At 39.5% G+C, this 18,623-nt stretch overlaps 1 long non-coding RNA gene across 1 annotated transcript in view; it reads left to right on the forward strand.

The window, feature by feature from the left end:
• LOC310890316 overlaps window positions 1-15,201 on the forward strand; it is a 36,391-nt gene extending 21,190 nt beyond the window's left edge. The window contains exons 7-10 of the long non-coding RNA XR_014577173.1: window positions 10,779-10,877; window positions 13,323-13,424; window positions 14,016-14,096; window positions 14,289-15,201. This is a non-coding gene — a long non-coding RNA (uncharacterized lncRNA). The remainder of the gene's footprint in view (window positions 1-10,778; window positions 10,878-13,322; window positions 13,425-14,015; window positions 14,097-14,288) is intronic.
• The last annotated feature ends 3,422 nt before the right edge of the window (window positions 15,202-18,623 follow it).

Consider the following 18,623-nt stretch of genomic DNA (forward strand, 5'->3'; position numbering starts at 1 on the left):
CTGTCAGCACCAGCTTTACCAGAATTATCCTGTCTGAAGCATGAATGGAGCTATTCATTTCTCACTTTGTTTGACCCAGGACTAGGAACTGTTTAATGGCATATAGGCTGATTTCTGCTGTAAAGATAAGATCACGTTGAAAACTGGACTAAAAAATGTGCTCTCTTAGCCATGAAAGGTTAATTTTCTGTTTGTTTGGACACAATTGTAGAGTAGCTGTGTTATGCACTGTGCTTCTAAATATCGTTTCATGCCATATAATGAGTTTGAAATCTGTCATCTTCCAGGGCTTGTATTTGTGTGGGAAAAAGAGAGAAGCATGCAGGAGAAGTATATAGTTTTAGGAATACACTTTGATTCAATTTCTTGCATTTTATTATGGCCAAGATAGAAAATACTCAGATCTCATGCTGAAGACACGTTTTCAGAACGCAGTGGTTTTATTTTAAATGGGTCCCCAGAGAAGATGATCTCAGGCAGGAAAATACATGCAGTCTTTCCAAAGAGATAAGAATAATCATTGTATTTCTACTGTGCATTTCTGTAATGCTGTAAATATTATATAAATCATAAGACAGAGATAGTATTCAGTTGCTGACTGTGAAAGTCTGGCCACCAGTATGGTGAAGCAGCAGTCTGACACATGAATTTGGCTGCAAGTTAACCAAAAACCATCTCATTTTCTTAGCTGTAAGTGAAGCACATGCTCATGGGCATCAGGAGTCTTGTAAGCTTAAGCAAATCTTGCCTTGTAAGTGGTTTTCAGGAAACCATAAATCACAGAATCGTCTAGGTTGGAAGAGACCTCCAAGATCACCCAGTCCAACCTCTCACCTAACACTAACAAGTCCTCCACTAAACCATATCACTGAGTTCAACATCTAAATGTCTCTTAAAGACCTCCAGGGATGGTGACTCAGCCACTTCCCTGGGCAGCCCATTCCAATGCCTAACAACCCTTTCTGTAAAGAAGTTCTTCCTAATATCCAACCTAAACCTCCCCTGGCGCAACTTTAGCCCATTCCCCCTCGTCCTGTCACCAGGCACGTGGGAGAATAGACCAACCCCCACCTCGCTACAGCCTCCTTTAAGGTACCTGTAGAGAGCGATAAGGTCACCCCTGAGCCTCCTCTTCTCCAGGCTGAACAATCCCAGCTCCCTCAGCCGCTCCTCGTAAGACTTGTTCTCCAGACCCCTCACCAGCTTTGTCGCCCTTCTCTGGACTCTAAACCATAAAAGGCAGACAAAATACATCTAAACGATAAATCTGAAACTAGGCAGCGAGCTCCCTGTTCTCACAGCAGACCCTTACCCACCTGAGGCTGATGTGACCATTGTGAGAGCAGTGAAATTGTGGAGATTTTTGGGGAGGTCATCCAGAAGCCTCGTGGTAGCAGGGACCAGCTCATCAGTTTGATTCAGTACATAATTATGGTTAGATCCTGAGCTCCCTGTTTATGAACAGTTTTCTAACAAAGCTGATGGAATTGGCTGTGCAGTGTAACCCTGCTAGCCTGTGGAGGAAGGTCATCATTACCTTGTCCTTAATGTACAAGTGTCCATAGAGATTCCTCTCTTTCAGCAGCTCCTCTGTAGAGCAGCTGTATTGTTCCACCTCAAGGCAGGCATAGCTAGCAGAGGTAGGTTTTGATCTATAATCGTCTTTTTGCCTTAGCTGTCCCAGTCCTGAGGTTCACATGAATATTTTTGGAATTTTTAGAAACTGCCAGAAGTACCTTAGCCATAAATCATCCATGTAGATGTGGAAGAAGTTCTGGGCATCAGTAGGCAATCATCAATCACAACATAACAAAACCAGAGCATAGTTTCACATTTCTTTGTATGAGTTTGTTAAGTCGTCATGTGGTAGCTGTACAATGGCAGAGCAGCTCTTCACACCCTGCTTCTGGTCCTGTGGTGGTGCAGTGCTCACTGTGTTTGATACACCAACAGGTTCATGAACAACCTGAAAGGATATTCTGCACTGACGGAATCAGTTCTTGTTGTGGCAGGAGGACTTTTTCCTTTTGACTTTTAAAGAGAACAATAACTAGAAAATGGATTATTTTATGGAGCTGCTGGATATTTCCTCAGAAAAGTTTTTTTTGTTGTTGTTAAGAAATTTTCATTTAAAAAAATGTGTTTTCAAAAACTGCTGCTGTGGGAGGCTTTTGTTCTTCAGGAATTCTCTGTACTTTCTAATCGGAAAGTAATTGAGAACTAGGTTGATGTTCTATCCTGAAAACCAAGGTTATGGTAAAGTAAGATTTTATTTTTTTTTAACAAATTAAAAATTAAATGCAAATATTAAAAAACTAATCAAATTGTATGGAAAATGTAGAAGAAAATGTAGTCAGTTTCAAAGCCAGCAAAATAAAAGTAATTTTTTTTTTGTTAAAGGAAAAGTGTTCCTGTTAACGAATTTTTAAGATTAGGTAGATGATATGAGTCTTTGTTTTGTTTTTGCAGCTGGATTTTTAATCAGCTCTTTCAGAGGTAGACTTTCTTTTTTTCTTTCCTTTTCTTTTCTTTTCTTTTTTTTTTTTTCTTTTTTTTTTAATGACAGACTAGAGGGTTTAATAGTCTGTTGCAAATTATCTTGATTGCACAGTTTGTGATACTATTTGATTTATTGTTAAGTAGTAGTTACCAGGTTAAGTTTGGTGTTTTCTTTCTTCCTGCAGATTTTATTCTGTATAATACCCTTAATCAGAAAGCTGCTTCTCGCGCCAGAACAGATCCCTTACTGAATGTGGATAGTGTATCACAGCCAACTCCCACAGAAATTGCAAAAGCCCAGGAAGTTGTCCAGTTCTTCCCAAACTTGACATAATGCTCCTTCCCATTCCTCCTTCCATCATCCCCCTGCGCTACACAAAAGCTTTTGGAGACATTCTGTGCTGTCATTTAGGTATGTATAGTCTGTAAAAACTCTGTCATCTGCTGCCATTTGAGGATGATTCCTGTGGAAACCCATGACAAAGACTCATGGGCTCTCTCCTGGCTTATCAAACAGAACTGCAGTTCTGAATCCCCTTCTTACTGTATTGCTTATGTACTGCAGTAAATATAGGTTAGCAGAAACCTATGTCCTAAGCAGAAGAGGAGAGGAACCATATCCCAACAAAATGAATAAATTGAAATACATGATAGAAAAAGGAAAGGAAGAAAATCTAAAGAAATCATGCCTAGACTGTCTGGTTTCTCCTTTGCCAGGATTAAAAGAGTGCTATCTTTAGGAACACACTTGTTGGGATAATGAAGATTGGGTATTTAGCAGCCTAAATAAAATCAGGTTCCTATTCCCACAGATGCATTTTTGTCTAGCGTCTGAGGCTTAGAAAAGGAGCGTTGCAGATTTTCTTCTCCCATTCATAGCAAGCATCTAAATGCCGATCTTTCTGAAACAAAATCAAAAGAAACAGAAAAAATGAATCTCTTGTCAATTTGACCCACCACATTATTTTTCGTGTTATTGATATATCTGTAATTTTCATCTGCCCTTTCTTCTGCATGTATATTTATATATGTGTATTTTTTTTCCACAAACCTGCAGTGCAGTGCAAAGCTAGATTTAAATATTTTCAGACTGACTGTACCCATCATTTGCATTCCACTGACTCATTCAGAGCAAAGACATCTGAGCAGAAATACAGCAGATAAAAGAGAAACCATTAATCCAGGGAAGATTACTGGCACAGAATCTTTATCCTGTATCCTCCCTGAAATGAGACAAAGATCTTACTATGTACATCCCTCTGGCTTAGCTTCAGAAAGTAAGCAATACAGTAGTGTAGACATGGTACTTTTTAAAGGCACATTACATTGGACTGAAACTTCAGCCTTCTGATAGAGCTTATTCCTGCTGAGGTGTGGTTCAGTGGTTGCTTTCTCAGAAGGTTGTTCAGCACCCCACAACTGCTTTGTGGTTCTTGTTCTGCACATGGTGGATAAGACAACACATCCCTTATCCTTGCATAAGTCTAATACAGATAGCAGATGTCTGCTGGAGAATGGAGAGTATTTCTGTATACACATATTTTACAGGGTTCTCACTCCTGCTGACACCTCATCTTGTCATGAGCTGTAAATGCCAGTTAGCTTTTAATGAGTCTAATAAGGATAAAGCTTTCAAGACACAGGTGCTTCAGTTCTGGAAGGGGGGGGTTGAGGATGTTGAGCAGGCTTGCCCTTTTCAAGAGACATTCATTCTAGGTGACTTGGTGTATTAGATTTCAGAACGTGGCAGGCTTTTATTTCCTTTTGCTGTGAATGTGGCAGGCTGCAGTTGCTTTTCCGTTTGCTGGTTGTTTGTCTCTTTTCCTCTCCTTCTGTCTCTGTCTTTGTGATATTGATCTTCGGTTAAAAGATCGGAGGTAGTTAGAGCTTGGGAAGCATCCCTTTCTTCTCAGGTAGTATGTGGAAAACCCACTTGCTACACAATTATGGCTGTAGCTCCACTGCTAGTGGTCATTGCCCAGCTTCTGCAGGACTATTTCCATGCCTTAATTATGACAGAACCTACTATAGTCGGTTAGGGATTCCACTCGAAGCAGCCAAGAGAGTTAGGTAGCCTTCTGGAGATAGCTCCATGTATTCATGACCTTATCTTGCTATAGTTTGCATTCTGCTATGAAATTAAATTGGAGGAAATGATTCAGTTTTGAATCATTCTATTTAAACTGGCAGAAGCCAAAAACCCTCTTGTGAGCTACAACAATGTCGACCATTATTCAGATAGGAAATGTAAATACTTAAACATGCCTGATAAATTGGACCAGAAGTGCCAACTGTGCTGAAGTTTAGATTCTCAGTTTTCATTCCCAGTGATTTTGTTCCTCCAGAGCCTCTTGTTCAGGTGAAAAGTGTTTTCCTTTTGTTGTCTCTGTGTAGGGTGAATGTATATTAGGACCTCTGGAAAATGGCTATGCACAACAGGAACCAAGAGCTGGAGGAAGCTGGTTTCTAAACAATCCAGCATCCTCTTCCAGTTAAGAGCAGAAGAACATTCAAGTACATGGAAAAAACCTTGCTGTTATGGAAAGTTAAGCTTACCAAGAGTAAACCATGATCTCTTTGTGTATTTAAACTGACAAAAAGTGAGGTCAGAAGCAAATTTTGTTTCTTCCATAATCCAGGGCCTAAGACCTACAACGGCTTTTTTTCTCTCATAATGTCACATTATCCCTTAAGGGTGATTTGATTTCAGGTGTAAACCTAGAGGCCTTGGTAACGTCTTTCTCAGTATGAACCTCCTATTTATGGAGTAGTCTTTGCCTGTTTTAACTGCACTTTCTTCTCCTGTACATATCAATTATCTCTCCTGCTCCTTTTTAGACTCTGTCACCTTGCCAAATATTGAAATAGGAAGGTTTATTTATTGCAAAGGATATGAAAAAAAAAAAGAAAAAAAAAAGAAAGAAAGGATATGTCTTTCAGTGTGCTCTCTTACTCTTTATTGTTCCTTAGATCTGAAAGGCAAAACTGCAGTTCTTGTTATCATGCGAGTTCTTCACACTTCCTGCTGGAAGTGGCCCTTTTCTGCCTCTCCTCTGGGCATTGCTGGGAGGGCCTGTGCCTTGCATGCTCCTTTTGAACTACAGCTGTTTGTTTTGCATTGTGCCACATTTGTTTAGAATTTGACCAAATGACATTATGGATGAGCAATGGGAGGAACAGCTTGCAAGGGAACTTCAAGTAATCTTAGATCAGCTAGTTGTCAGCTGCATTGTGTTACTATGCAGCATGCCTGTTCCTCTTTTGATGTCTTTGCAGATGTTTTAAGCTTCACATAAAAAAAAAAAAAGTATTTATACAGACACATTACCTCACCTGAGATGGAGTCATTGTGCTGTACGTTCTACATACAGTAAAAAACGCTTCTCTGTTCCTCCTACGAACTTAGCATCTAAATGATCAAGACAGATAAAGCTTTGGAAGTGAAAGAGAGGTCCAAGGTCACCTCTGCAGGAAAGCAACAGAACACATCTCCTGTTCTGCAGTCAGGTGACAGTCTGTCCTGTCTCTTTTATAGCAGCTTTGATAAGATGACATTTCACAAATCCCAGAAACAGACACTGCCCATTTCCATACTTGCAGGAAGGATGTCTTCAAGTGAGGAAGCTTGATTACAAAGTCTGCTGAGTATGTGAAGTAACAGAAGAAATATTGCACTTGCATTATCTAAGAGATATATGGTACGATCTTTGTTGCAGTCTTTGCAATTGTTTAAAAACTGGTGCAAGAGAATATGTGTGGAATGGGACTATTTATTTATGCACCAGGACTTTTTTTTTTGTGTGTGTGTATGTGTGTGTGCGTGTGCACACGACTGTGAAATGCCTTATTTCTAGAAAGACTCACATGCATAAATTTAAACCTATTGGCACATCTTTGCACAATGCAGGATTGGGGATATTACTTGCAACAGAAAATGAAGTTTTCAAAGCCCTGCAGAAATCATCTTCCGGAGTTCCTATATCTCATTGAGGGATCCCAGAACAGTTTTACAAAGCCTAGTAACCCTTTCAGCCCCAGTCATGAGGATGGATAAGGCTGAGGAAAGAGCTGCAACTTGTCAGCTTGTACAGAAAGAGGAGCAGAGATCCTTCCTGCCTCATGGTATAGAGATCACATCAATGCCAGGAGCTGCACTTGAGAATAAATGGAAGAATAACAGATCCCTGCATGTTGCCATGGAGCTCTTCAGTCTGGGCTGCAGGCATGCTGTAAAATATGGTCCTTCTCTTTGTCCCTGTTTTAGGCAGTCCTAGTTAGTCTTGACTGCATTACGGTGCTCAGCAATCAGTTTTATCCCCATAAAACAACTATGTTAGTGACTGCTGAGCCATCTCTAGGGCTTGCATTCCCTGACCCCTTGCTTCCACACTGGCTTCCAGACCACGCTCTGGTCTTTTCTGCCTTCATCAACCACTCCTTCACCATCACATAGCTTAACACATAGAGAACGTACAAATATATATATATATATCATAGATAATATATATATATTATATATATATATTTGTGTATATATATATAATTTGTTGATTGGCAATTATGCTTCCCCAGCTTTCCCTCTCATGGTGTCTGTAACTTGACATTATGAACCTTCTTATTAAATCAACCGCTTCCTGAACATTAGCCAGTGGAGTGGAAGAAGAACCAAGCATGTTTTCAAGGAAAGCTAGTACTGATAAGGTGTTGGCCGCTGGCTGTCCTGTTACTGTTAGAATTCACATTCTCTCCCTCGAGTACAGAGCACCTTCTGATGGAGCGCTTCTTACATTGAAAAATGACAAGCATTAAGAACCCCATGCCACTTCATTGCTAAAATATTTACTAGAGCATGCTTGTTTCCTCCCTCTGAAAGTGCAGTGTATTTATAGGAGCGTCCTGTAATAGACCGTCATGCTCTGAGCAGTATTTTTGAAGAATAAGGCAATACTATGTATGAAGGGGTGGGGCAGGGCTCTTCTGTTGTCCCCTCCTGTTAGCAGGTGTTGGAAGCCTGCAGGGAGCTGCAGGAGCTGATTGACTGGAGCAGATTTGCTGTGGTATGTGGAGTGTGTTAAGTCCCTGCAGGGGATGGGAAAGGCTCACTGAGCTGAGGAATTCGGGGTCTAGGGTCTCTGCAGGAAATTGCTAGGAAGGACCGACTTTAGGTGAAAGGGGACGTTTAGGTATTTTTTTGTTATCATTAAAATGCCAAATCCCAGGAATCCATTGGCATGTAAGTACTACAGGTCAGATCTTCTGCTGATGTGCAGTGGCAGGTTCATAATATACTCCCTGTAGCAGCTGGGAATCTGAGACTGTTGGGTAAGGGAAGATTCCTTCCCAGCTTCATGGCTGTGAGTGTTAGAAATAAGGTCCCTTAGCTCCTGTCCAGAAAGCAAGAATAATGGAAGATGGAGGTCACAGAAATGACAAGAAGAACTCTTGAAATCCAGTGTTGTCAGCACAAATGCAGCAATTGATTGAAAAGTGTCTGCTAACCAGGCAGCAAAGAGCCCAATTAGCACTGAAATAGCATGAGGGTCTATTTCAGAGTTTTATGATACCAGCTCACACCACTCGACTAATTCAAAGTTCTGATGATTTTTCTTTCTGGGCTGGAATCAGCTGGGGATCACAAGCAGTCTTGGACTGACAGAAACTGTGTACCCACTGCAGGGCTTCTCAGAACTTCAGCTTTTAAGAGGTTCCCTCATAAACACACTGAAGTGGAAAGACAGTCCTCTGGTCTACCTGGGGGATGAACAAGGACCACCACAGAGTGTGACTGAGGACAGCTCAAGCTTTACTCCATACTATGAGGTCTGCTTGGACTTGCTATTTCTCCTGAATCAGAAATACATGCTAGAATTGTCTCAACTGAAAAAGCATGTCTGGACTTAATTTGGACAATGTTTTAGGAAAACATGGTTAAGGCTGGATACCGAAGAGCCTGTTATGGCCTCTCAGATATCTGGGAAATCTGTAACAGATTGATAATATTGAAAACTTGGGCTCTGACTGGGGAAATTAAAGCCTTTTAGACAGTCAGGGATATTTTCTTGCTGTCCTGATCTCTGCTAAAGAATGCTGTCATATGGTAGAAACATGGCAGGAATGAGTAGACTGCATGGTGTGGTAGAATGGTAGCACTTAGGGACTTGGACTGCAAAGCAGGATGAGCAGACATGGCGCATGGCGTGACTTACCAAACCTGTGGTTTTGAATATGGGTGAATGGTGTCTAGAGAGAAGAGGTCTTTGCAGATACTCTTATGTTCTGTGTGTACTAAGATTAGCTGTTTGATGAACAGCTAATAGACCCCAGGAATGAGTGAATTCATTCTGTTAAGCTCCATGGCTACAGGCACCATTGATCATGCTGCACAGCAGTTGTTTCATCTTTCAGATGGATCTAGTCTTGAGTCAAAACTTGCATCAAACTGTTCAGCAAGGGGCAGGCCAATCTCTTAATCAATACAAGCAGTGGTGCAATGTTGAACAGCTAGTTACTTGAAGAATTCCTTTATCATGTAAGAATGCATAAAAGAGGTTCTTGATTGCTTGTGTCATTGCAGAAGCTGGGATGGTTGCTACAGAAATCACAGTGTTAACCCTGGATATGTTCCAAGTTGAGAATTTTTGAGGAATCTTGTCAATGTTTGCATTTGCAGAATGGTTGCCTAGATAGTGCTGAGTGCAAAATAAAGAAATGGAATGTGTGCCCATGGCATTAGCAATCTCACTTGGCTTTATGGGGAAATACCAGCACAGAGTGCCCCAGATAAGGGGATGATGAACAGAGCTACCTCTTCGTGTTCTTCTGTTATGCCCTCAATCCCACTCTGAGCCACTTTTTCTCTGTTAAAAGGTAAAACTATGCACCACTTTTCCCATTGTGAATGGCTGTTGCATTTTAACAAAACACCTCCAGCCTTCTCCTCATTAAGTTGAATGTGGCATTCTTCTGAACATCAGTCCAAGTTCACTCCAGAGATGTCTGCCTGTCCTAGTCAGATGAAGGAGTAAGAGCACTGTTCAGTTTGCAGAAGGGTGGCAGGAAGTAGAGATGTATTTGGGCACTGCTTACTCATGCTAAGTAACTCTGCACCTTGCAACAGGAGAAGCTCTATGGAACTCTGAGGAACTGCTGGTGAATTGAGACATTGTGTACTGTGAGCAGAGGTGGCTGACTGTGTCCCTCAAATTTTGAGTGTTTTGGTGCTTAAGACTTAATATAAATGCAAACTATTATCACTGTTTTGCTGCTGTTGCAGACATCTTCACTTGGCAACAGCAGTTATTTCTAACTAGTTAACCTGTTTGAAGGTCCCTTAAGGTGCAATGCAGCACTGTTGTAAGTGAACTCTATATATCTATATATTTGAAACTAACCAACACAACTTAAGAATTAAATTTCTTGTCCAGAAATCATTGCTATAGTGGAATAGAGTTGTGGTAAAAGCAGTTCAGGCTTTAGAAAAGGTCACATAAAATGTTCTTCAATGCTGCATGATAGGTAGACAATACCATCTTACAATACCCAGTTCTCGAGTGGGTACTTTAGAAGCTTACATTGCCTGGCTTATTCTACATCACGAAAAAAAAAAAAAAAAGGAGATCCCGTCATTTTATTCTGGAAAGCATTCTTCCCATCTCTTTGACTGTCATATGTATTTAACTGTAGTGCCCTCAAGGACAATGTGGTGGATCAGCATGCTAAGGGCTACGGTCTACAGCCTGTAGTTTTTCATTTCACATTGCTTAAGAATGGTCCTCTTTGTTTCCATTTTGAGCCACGGCTGAATTCTTACATGTTGTCTGATCTTCAGGCTCAAATACCCAAGAGAATAGGCAGCTGTGAATCAACCCTCTGTGTGCTTTCTAGCAGGTAGTATAGCACAGAAGGCAGTATACTTTTCATTTCTTTAAATTGATAGGGATTTGAAGGAAAAGACTTTAATAAAACAGTCACATGAATGATTATTTTCTTCCTGCTGATGATTCTGAACTGCATGCAGAAATATAAGAACCTTTTAACAGAGCCCTATGGGTTTAAAACCAGTCCTTTAGATTTATAATTAAAGCTCATTGTCTTTATGCTATCCTACACCTTACGAGAAGGATCACCTTTCTAATTACATGGTACCAGGATGTCTGTCACATGCTTTCACTTAGTATTAAGGTACACAGTTGTGTTATTTTTTTCTTCTCCTTTTCCTTCTTCAGTAGATTCTACATTATGTTTTGGAAATTTGACATCATGATATTATTTTTTTTCAGGCCAGATGTTTTGTCCTGCTACGTTAAGTCATCTTGACATACTGCCATGAAATGGAAACAACTGCTAGTTTTAACATTGCTCCATATCTTTATTAAAAGGTACGTCTCATGCATCTTAATTCCCCATATACATGCTATCTTCCTCTCTCCCCCCTCTCTCCCATTATAGTTCTTTCTTTTCCTCTGTAAAGAAGAAGGCATATTAAAATTTCCTTGCTGTTCTGCCTGACCGGTTAATAAGGTTCTAGATAGCATAATGAATATGCAGTGCTATTGATCCTGTGTATGTGTGTGTGCGTGTGTGTGTCTGTGTGTGCATGTCTTTAATCACAGCTGGAATGCAAAATCAGGCTCCACCTTTCAACTCTATCTCCATCATGCTGAGAGAGTGAGAGAGAGCGAGACTGAGACTGCTAGACAGCTCGAAAGAGATTGCAGCTCAGATGTCCTGGAAAACAGCAAATCCCTCAGACCTGGCAGATTCCGTTACCATGAGAACTGCAGATATTTCCATTGTGATGGCTTGCTCTAGCAGCCATCTGTTACACCCATTTGATTAGGAAGTACAGTTCAGCTTGTATGGGATTTTCGCTGCACCTTATCCCATGGCAGTGTACAGAAACTCTCTCTCTTTTTATATGCTAAATTCAATGTTTTTAAAGTGCTGTAATTTACTGAGGCTGAAGGCATTTAACGAAATGCTAGGAGGAGGTCACTGAGGGACAGTATCTCTGAGAAGAAAGAAGCACATGAGATACATGAAGGGGATTAGTGTCCAGTATATAAATAAGATCAACCCAGAAATTAACTGTATTTAGCAATTCCTCATCCTTGCCAGGGAGAGGAGCTTGATATACAGACCTTGTGAAGCCATGATCTAATTAATAATTGCCTCCTGCTATGTAATCCCACTCCATATATATTTATTGCATACATGCAATAGATGCATGCAGCAAATATATTTCAGGTCCTCTCGAAAAAGGGGATGGTGATGACTCTCCCCAGATGCTTAATGTGGTGCAGTGACTGCATTGTATAATGATTAGATTAGCTCTAAAAATTTAATGGTGCTATTTGACTTTTCCTAGACACAGAACAACCTTAAACTTTCTTGAAGGTTTGCTGTAATTTACTGATTAAACCAATTGTTTGGACTAGTTGCGTCCCTTGGTGTAAATTTGTGGTGAAGGAAACGGTAATGGTACATCAAACGGGTATAAAAACAAAGGAGTCCCCTTCAATTAAAACTCTCCAGACATTCTTCCTAAGTGGCTGGCATTCCAGATTCAGAGTAATGTTATGCGTGGGGTAGTTGCCTGGAGTATCTTAAAATGACTGAAGGTCTTGTAAACTCAGTGAAGCTAATTAAATGCTCACACACTGAAATGAATTTCTGATTGCTGCTCAGGAGGCATTGAGGTCAGCTCCTCTTTTCATTGCCCACACTTTATGGCCAATGCCAGATACTAAATAAATCAGATCCTCAGAATCAGGGGCTCTGTGTTTTTTGTTCTTCTTATATATTCTCCCACCCGGCTGAACATAATTCCTTATCCGTCTTCATCTCGGCATGAAAAGTTTTCTCTTCTATTGTTTTTCCTCACATAGCACCAGATTACCATGGAGAAGACTATGATATCATAAGAAATGAATGAGCATGTTTCTCACCATGGGTGAAATATACATTCCAGACCTAATAAAGTCAGAAATCATGTAATGGGCCTGGTAAAATGAGCTGCTTAGTTCGTGTAAATATAAATGGTTCTTTAGTGCTCTACTTCAACTAAGCAAGTTCTTAAGCACTTTGCTGAGTATGGAGAGGTATAAGAACTTGTTTAAGAGCTTTTTTTTTTTTTTCTTTTTTTTTTTTTTCTGAATAGGGATGGTTTTTAAAGTGGTTTGCTGAGTCAGGGCCTCAAAATATAAAAATGGAAAGTCAAATTTCCATTCCATCTTATAATAAAAGATTTTGTTGTTGTTGTTGATCATCTTTACAGCAAAGGAGAACTTTCACTTCCCGCAGCTTTCCATCTTGCATAATCCTGGAGGCTGAACCACAGAGAAGAGAGTCCTTTTTTCTCTCTCTCTCTCTTTTTTCTTTTTTTTTTTTTTCCAGACAGGGCACTTGTTTTATGAATGTGGTATCTGCCTTTGACAGGCAGCAGATGTATGGAAGCCCTGAAATCTGAAACAATAAATACCATTCAGAGTCTCACCACTGAACCTTCTTATAGTACTGCCTTTGTTAAATGAAACATTTACAGGAATACCATCCCCCCCCTTCCCACCCACCTTCAAGGCTAGGATCTGAACCATGTTTTTAAAGTAAAGGTTAAGTACCTGAGGCATGAACAGTTGACATACAAAAGAAACTAAAGTAAATTTATCATTCGTTTGCCAGCTACGAGGTGTGTCGAGGGCTTTTTCTTTCTCTTTGTAACGCATGAGAAAACAAACCTGGGAAGTGTATGCAAGGAATATTTCTTTTCTACACTGGAATGTTAACATTTGCACCTTCTGACTTAATACTGTATATTTCTTTAGAGTCATCAATCTCATGAGAGTCATCTTGCCATCTGTACCAGCATTGCTCCAGGCTTCCATATGAAAGTCCAATCTGGCGGTATAAATACTGGATAATGAAGAGTAGGTGCTAAAGTTTCTGACTGGAAGAAGAGTCTGTGTCTATGAAGGATCTAAATTTGTATATTAAACAAACAAACAGAATCTATGTTAACGTGGAAGTTCAACCAGAAATAACATGAATGTTCATCCTCACGCCCTCTCTCACTCTCCATGTCCGTTTCTAAATTTTTTTCTTCAGCTTCTCTATTTAATAGAGTTCACCCAAGATCCAGGAGAAGAATGTTCTCTGTCCCTCCTGTTATACTCTGGAGATAACAAATAGGGGCAAGATGTTGACTTGCTGTAGTGCAGGGTTCTTTTTTCCCTCCCTCTCCTTTTGCTCCCGGAAAGCTATAACTACATAGATTAGCAAAAATTCTGCAAGAATGGATGTAAAACAGATTTATCTCAGTGTCAGCTTTATCTGATCCATTCGGTCTTGCAGAGTTTGGATGGTTTCCTTTGTTACAATAACCAGCTTTCAAACATCTATATCCTTAGGGTATTAAATGTCAGCCTCTAGTGTACCGTTCAAGGATAAAAGATTGACAATACTGAAGTACTTTTTTTTTTCTTCTTCTTCTTCTTCTTTTTTTTTTTCTTCTTCTCCAGCGTTGGCAGAGTCTTTACTCTGCACACCACTGCTGACCCCAGATATGACCCACAGGAACTACTGGCGAAAGGAGCAAAAAGGTATTTCAGCTTATAGGCATTAGAAACTCTCTTCATTAATAGCCTTTTTGCAGACTTTTCAGATAGATTTCCTGTCATTGTGATGAGGATATATTTGTAACTGTGTCCCTTAAGTAAATGGCCAGTGGATAATTAATTGAACTAACTAGGACTTTCCGTACTGTATTTCCTATATATATTTTTTTCTTTTAGGGGAAAAGAATTATCTTCCTGATGGTCTTGTGTCCTCTGTGCTGGATCTGCAGTTGTTTTCCGCCTGTAAACTCGCCTCTTGTTGGTCAAGCTTTTCGGCATTTATTCAAATAAAATTCTTAGGCACTCAGTTGAGATTGGTAATTTTTTTTGTTTTGCTTGGCATAAGAACTGAAGAAAACGTGCCCAGATCAGGGACCAGCCAACATCCTCTTTAATTGCAGCCAGCAGAAATGATGTGCTTTGGATACAGCTAACAAATACTGGAGGCCTGAAGGATACCATTTGTTTTTCCTTCTCCTACTGACCTAGCCACTGGGACCGCTTCACTCCCCTGCTCTGTGCAAGCAGGTAGGAACTCTGAGCTTCTCTTTACTCAGCTCAGGAAGATGCAACGTCCTTTTCTATCTGAAGCTGCTGAATCTGCCAAATACCAGGTTCGCCACATTACTAACACACTCTTGAGCCTGATCCTGCTAGAAGAAGCATTTCAGAAGACAATATTTGGGCCACATCAGGACTACAGTGTTGGCAATGAATAAGGTAGAGAAAAAAATGGTGTTTTTGTATCCTGATGTGTATCCTCTGTCCAATACCAATAGGCATATTACCGATAACATGGCCGTAATTCTGGTTATAGTACAGTTCTCCTTGGCACTCCCATTGTTCATACTCCAGTCTCCCAAATAAGTGAGGTTGAATTAGGCTTATTACTATTTTTCACTCTTAGATTACTGGTGTTTTACTCTTAGTGTACTGGACTCCAGCCTCTTTAATTAAAAGCTTGTGAACATGTATCCCATAAATAATTTCTCACCTTCACAGCTGTTTTTTTTTTTTTTGTATTTTCTTTTTTCTTTTAAAGCAGAGCTAGTTGATGTTTTTGAGAAAACTCTTTTTCTCTTTTCCTACTGTTACCAGTCTCTTCACTTTTTCAGTTCTGGAAACACTACCGTGACTTATTCATTTTGCAATCATTGAGACATTTCTTAAAACGTATAGAAACAGTTTCTCAGTGAACATGTACAATTTTTCTTCTCTCATTAAAGAGCATAAATTTTTATTCCAGTTACCCATCAAATAGTATTGATAATTACTTTTGTTAACTAACTCTCAAATAACTTAATAAAAGTGTGAAATAACAAAAAAAAATATCTCATTTTAACATTATGAATTCATGTGTGAAAGAAATGCTTTTTCAAGAGTAGCAATGACTGTTGGCCATAATTTTCTCATCAAAGTAGTATCCATGAAACAGCTAAGGGAGGAATATTGAGTTGCTGGCTGAATTCTTCTGAGATTTTGTTCTGACAATTATTTGCATGTATATTTAAATTTCTTTGTCTCTGTATGGAGTTGAGTGTGTCCACGCATCATTTGCTTTGAGGAATATATGTGCTTTACTTCATCTTCCATTACTTTCTGTCAGAAAGGATATGCCAAAACAAAGGGCTCATTTCAGGCAGCTTGGTCTGATAGATGTTTTTGTTTGTCCTCACACTGATGGACATAAAGCATGGACAACATGATCCTTGTCTCTCTTATGGCATCGTAAATCAGGATGAGCTTTGCTGAAATCAGTGGAGTTAGTCCACTCTTTAAAACAGACTTAGGAGAATCAAGAATGCTTCTTTCTGTTTGGCACTTACAGTCTCCTCTAGACCAAGCCAACAAAATTTTAAAAAGCACCAAACAAAAAATGTCTTGTAGATGTCTAAATAGCTGCCTATGAATTTCAGTTGTGGAAAATTTTGATCCAGTGTAATAACTGCTCTAGTCAAGATCTTTAAACATGAAGTGTCCTTACTTACACGGCAGCATGACAACATGGAACATTCCTCCTTGCCTCCCATCCATCCCAGCTGTTGCCCTGTTACTTTGCAGTTCGTAGATCTGTAGATGTAGCTGGTGCAGCCCAAGAGTGCAGTCCCATACATGTATACAAATTCCTGATTTGCCAGTGACTATTATTTTAAACATTTCCTCCAAAGCAAACACAAAAGGGGCTTTAGTATGTAATGTGTGTTTAAGCCTGTCTCTCCCTTTAAGTCTTGAGATCAATTATTTATAGGAAGCAGACATCTAGGCAATCTTACCCTTTTCTTCTGTGCATTGAAGGCAGTGAAGGTTGCAATATTAATTGCTGCATCAGCCACTTTAAGATTTAATGTTTTTCCCCATTCTATAGGCAATGTATCTCTTGCATGATTTCCCACATAGTCTTCACTTTCACAGTCATCTGAATGATAAGCAACAATAATGTCTTTGGAAGTGATCCATAAATCATATTCAAATCCACGCATCCAAATGATCCTATTTTTAATCTCTAAACTACTGTAGTGTGCACTTGCTAGTGCAGTTCTATTGGAAGCATTATGTTCCCCACCTACGTATTTCCTTCAAATCAGTGCTACTGCACCCCAAATAAATAAATAAATCCAACCTGAAGCTTGACTAATAACACACAGAAAAGCTATGGGCAATGAAGAGCTCCCCAAATGATATAAGCTACTTATATGCACTGGAGAAAACACAATGTTTTATCAGGAAGAGCTCCCCAAATGACATAAAGTATTTATATGCACTGGAGAAAACACAATATTTTATGAGGATCTATGGAAGGAAGATGAATGGTTTGGGGTTTAGGTCACAGAAAGTATCTGAATTGTCTTCACTGCTTTCTGTCAGAGTTTCTGAATGACCTTGGGCATGTTGCCCTCAGATAAAATATGCTTGTGATTATATGGCTGAGATATAAATATGTGTTAATTAAGGAACCCAGATTATCAATGTGAATATGCCACCTCTATGTCCACTTCATTCCCTGTTTAAAACTGAAAATGGCAGACAAGTCAAAAAATTCTAAACATAGGAAACTGTAGACAGTGTTTGGATACAACCTAGGGTTTAACAGCATGTAGTAACCACTCTAGACTGGGTCAGAGAGAGTTGGTTTATCTATTCTGACATCTTGCTTCTAATTTCATATGCTGCAAGAAATTTTGAAGTATGTAGATAAGGGTTAACCTGTTACTAAGAGAAGATATTTTTTATTTTATTTATTTTATATTTTATTTTATTTTATTTTATTTTATTTTATTTTATTTTATTTTATTTTATTTTATTTTATTTTATTTTATTTTGTATTTTATTTTATTTTATTTTATTTTATTTTATTTTATTTTATTTTATTTTATTCATCCTCAGATTAGTTTTCAGGTGGAGTTACCAAGGGGTGAGCAAAGTGATTAATAATATATATATTTTTTGGCTTCTGTGGTCCTTCTCTTGCCATCAAAGTTAAAGTCAGTGGCTGGTGACTTCAGCAAAAAGAGTGGTATGACTTTTCTCATCAAGGATTTGGAATGTCACCGATGAAGAAATTTGCATTAAAAGCTGGACATTTGAGAAAGTCCAGCTCTATAGGAAACCTGATTGGGTTGATGGTGAATTAATATTGTTCCTCTGCAAGGTTCCCATTTGGTGTCCCTTCCTCAATGCATGGGTCTGCTTTGCTGCTTATGAGGAATCAAGCCCTCTTCAACAGAAGAGTGAGTTCAGTGTGATGTCTGGTTTCTGAGTGATGTCTGGAAACTCTTGCAGACAAGAAGTTGCAGTTTTGGCTGTCATTCAGAGTCTGGAGTAGTTTCCATCTTAACAACTTGGAAATTAGTTGATGTGATCTGGTTTCATTCAGTGTAAGCCAGATTACAGGTCCATTGACTGATGAATTTTTTGGGGAAGTGAAAAGCACCTAGCCCTTGCAAGCAGGAGGAAAGGAGATGTTGCATTTGTGTAAACTGTGCATAATTAACTCCCTCTTAGACTGTGGACATGAGAGAATTGAGCTTTGGATGCATGTAGCCATAAACAGGGAAAGACAGGGTGAACTGAAACATCTGCAAAAGCTGTGTCCTCTTTGGGCAGCCCTGCCAACATACAATTTAAGGGGAAAGGGGAGCAGCTTTAATGTCATGCTTCCCCACAGCACAGCTCCTTGGATAGCACAGCCCATGACTCTTCCTGAGCACCCAGCTTGCTGCTGTTTCCCTGAATGAATATCTGCCCACCGGGCTGTGTGGCAGGAGAGAAAGGATATTCTTCCATATCCACATCCATTTGCTGGCTGCTCATAAAAGATATGCTAGTATAAAAACCTGACCTGATCTTGTTCTGTGTCAAAGGGTATAAATAATTCCAGGGTACAATGTTTCCTTTCCTTTCCTTTCCTTTCCTTTCCTTTCCTTTCCTTTCCTTTCCTTTCCTTTCCTTTCCTTTCCTTTCCTTTCCTTTCCTTTCCTTTCCTTTCCTTTCCTTTCCTTTCCTTTCCTTTCC

This window comes from Anser anser (assembly GCF_964211835.1).
Source record: "Anser anser genome assembly, chromosome: Z".
In the NCBI taxonomy this organism is placed as follows: Eukaryota; Metazoa; Chordata; class Aves; order Anseriformes; family Anatidae; genus Anser; species Anser anser.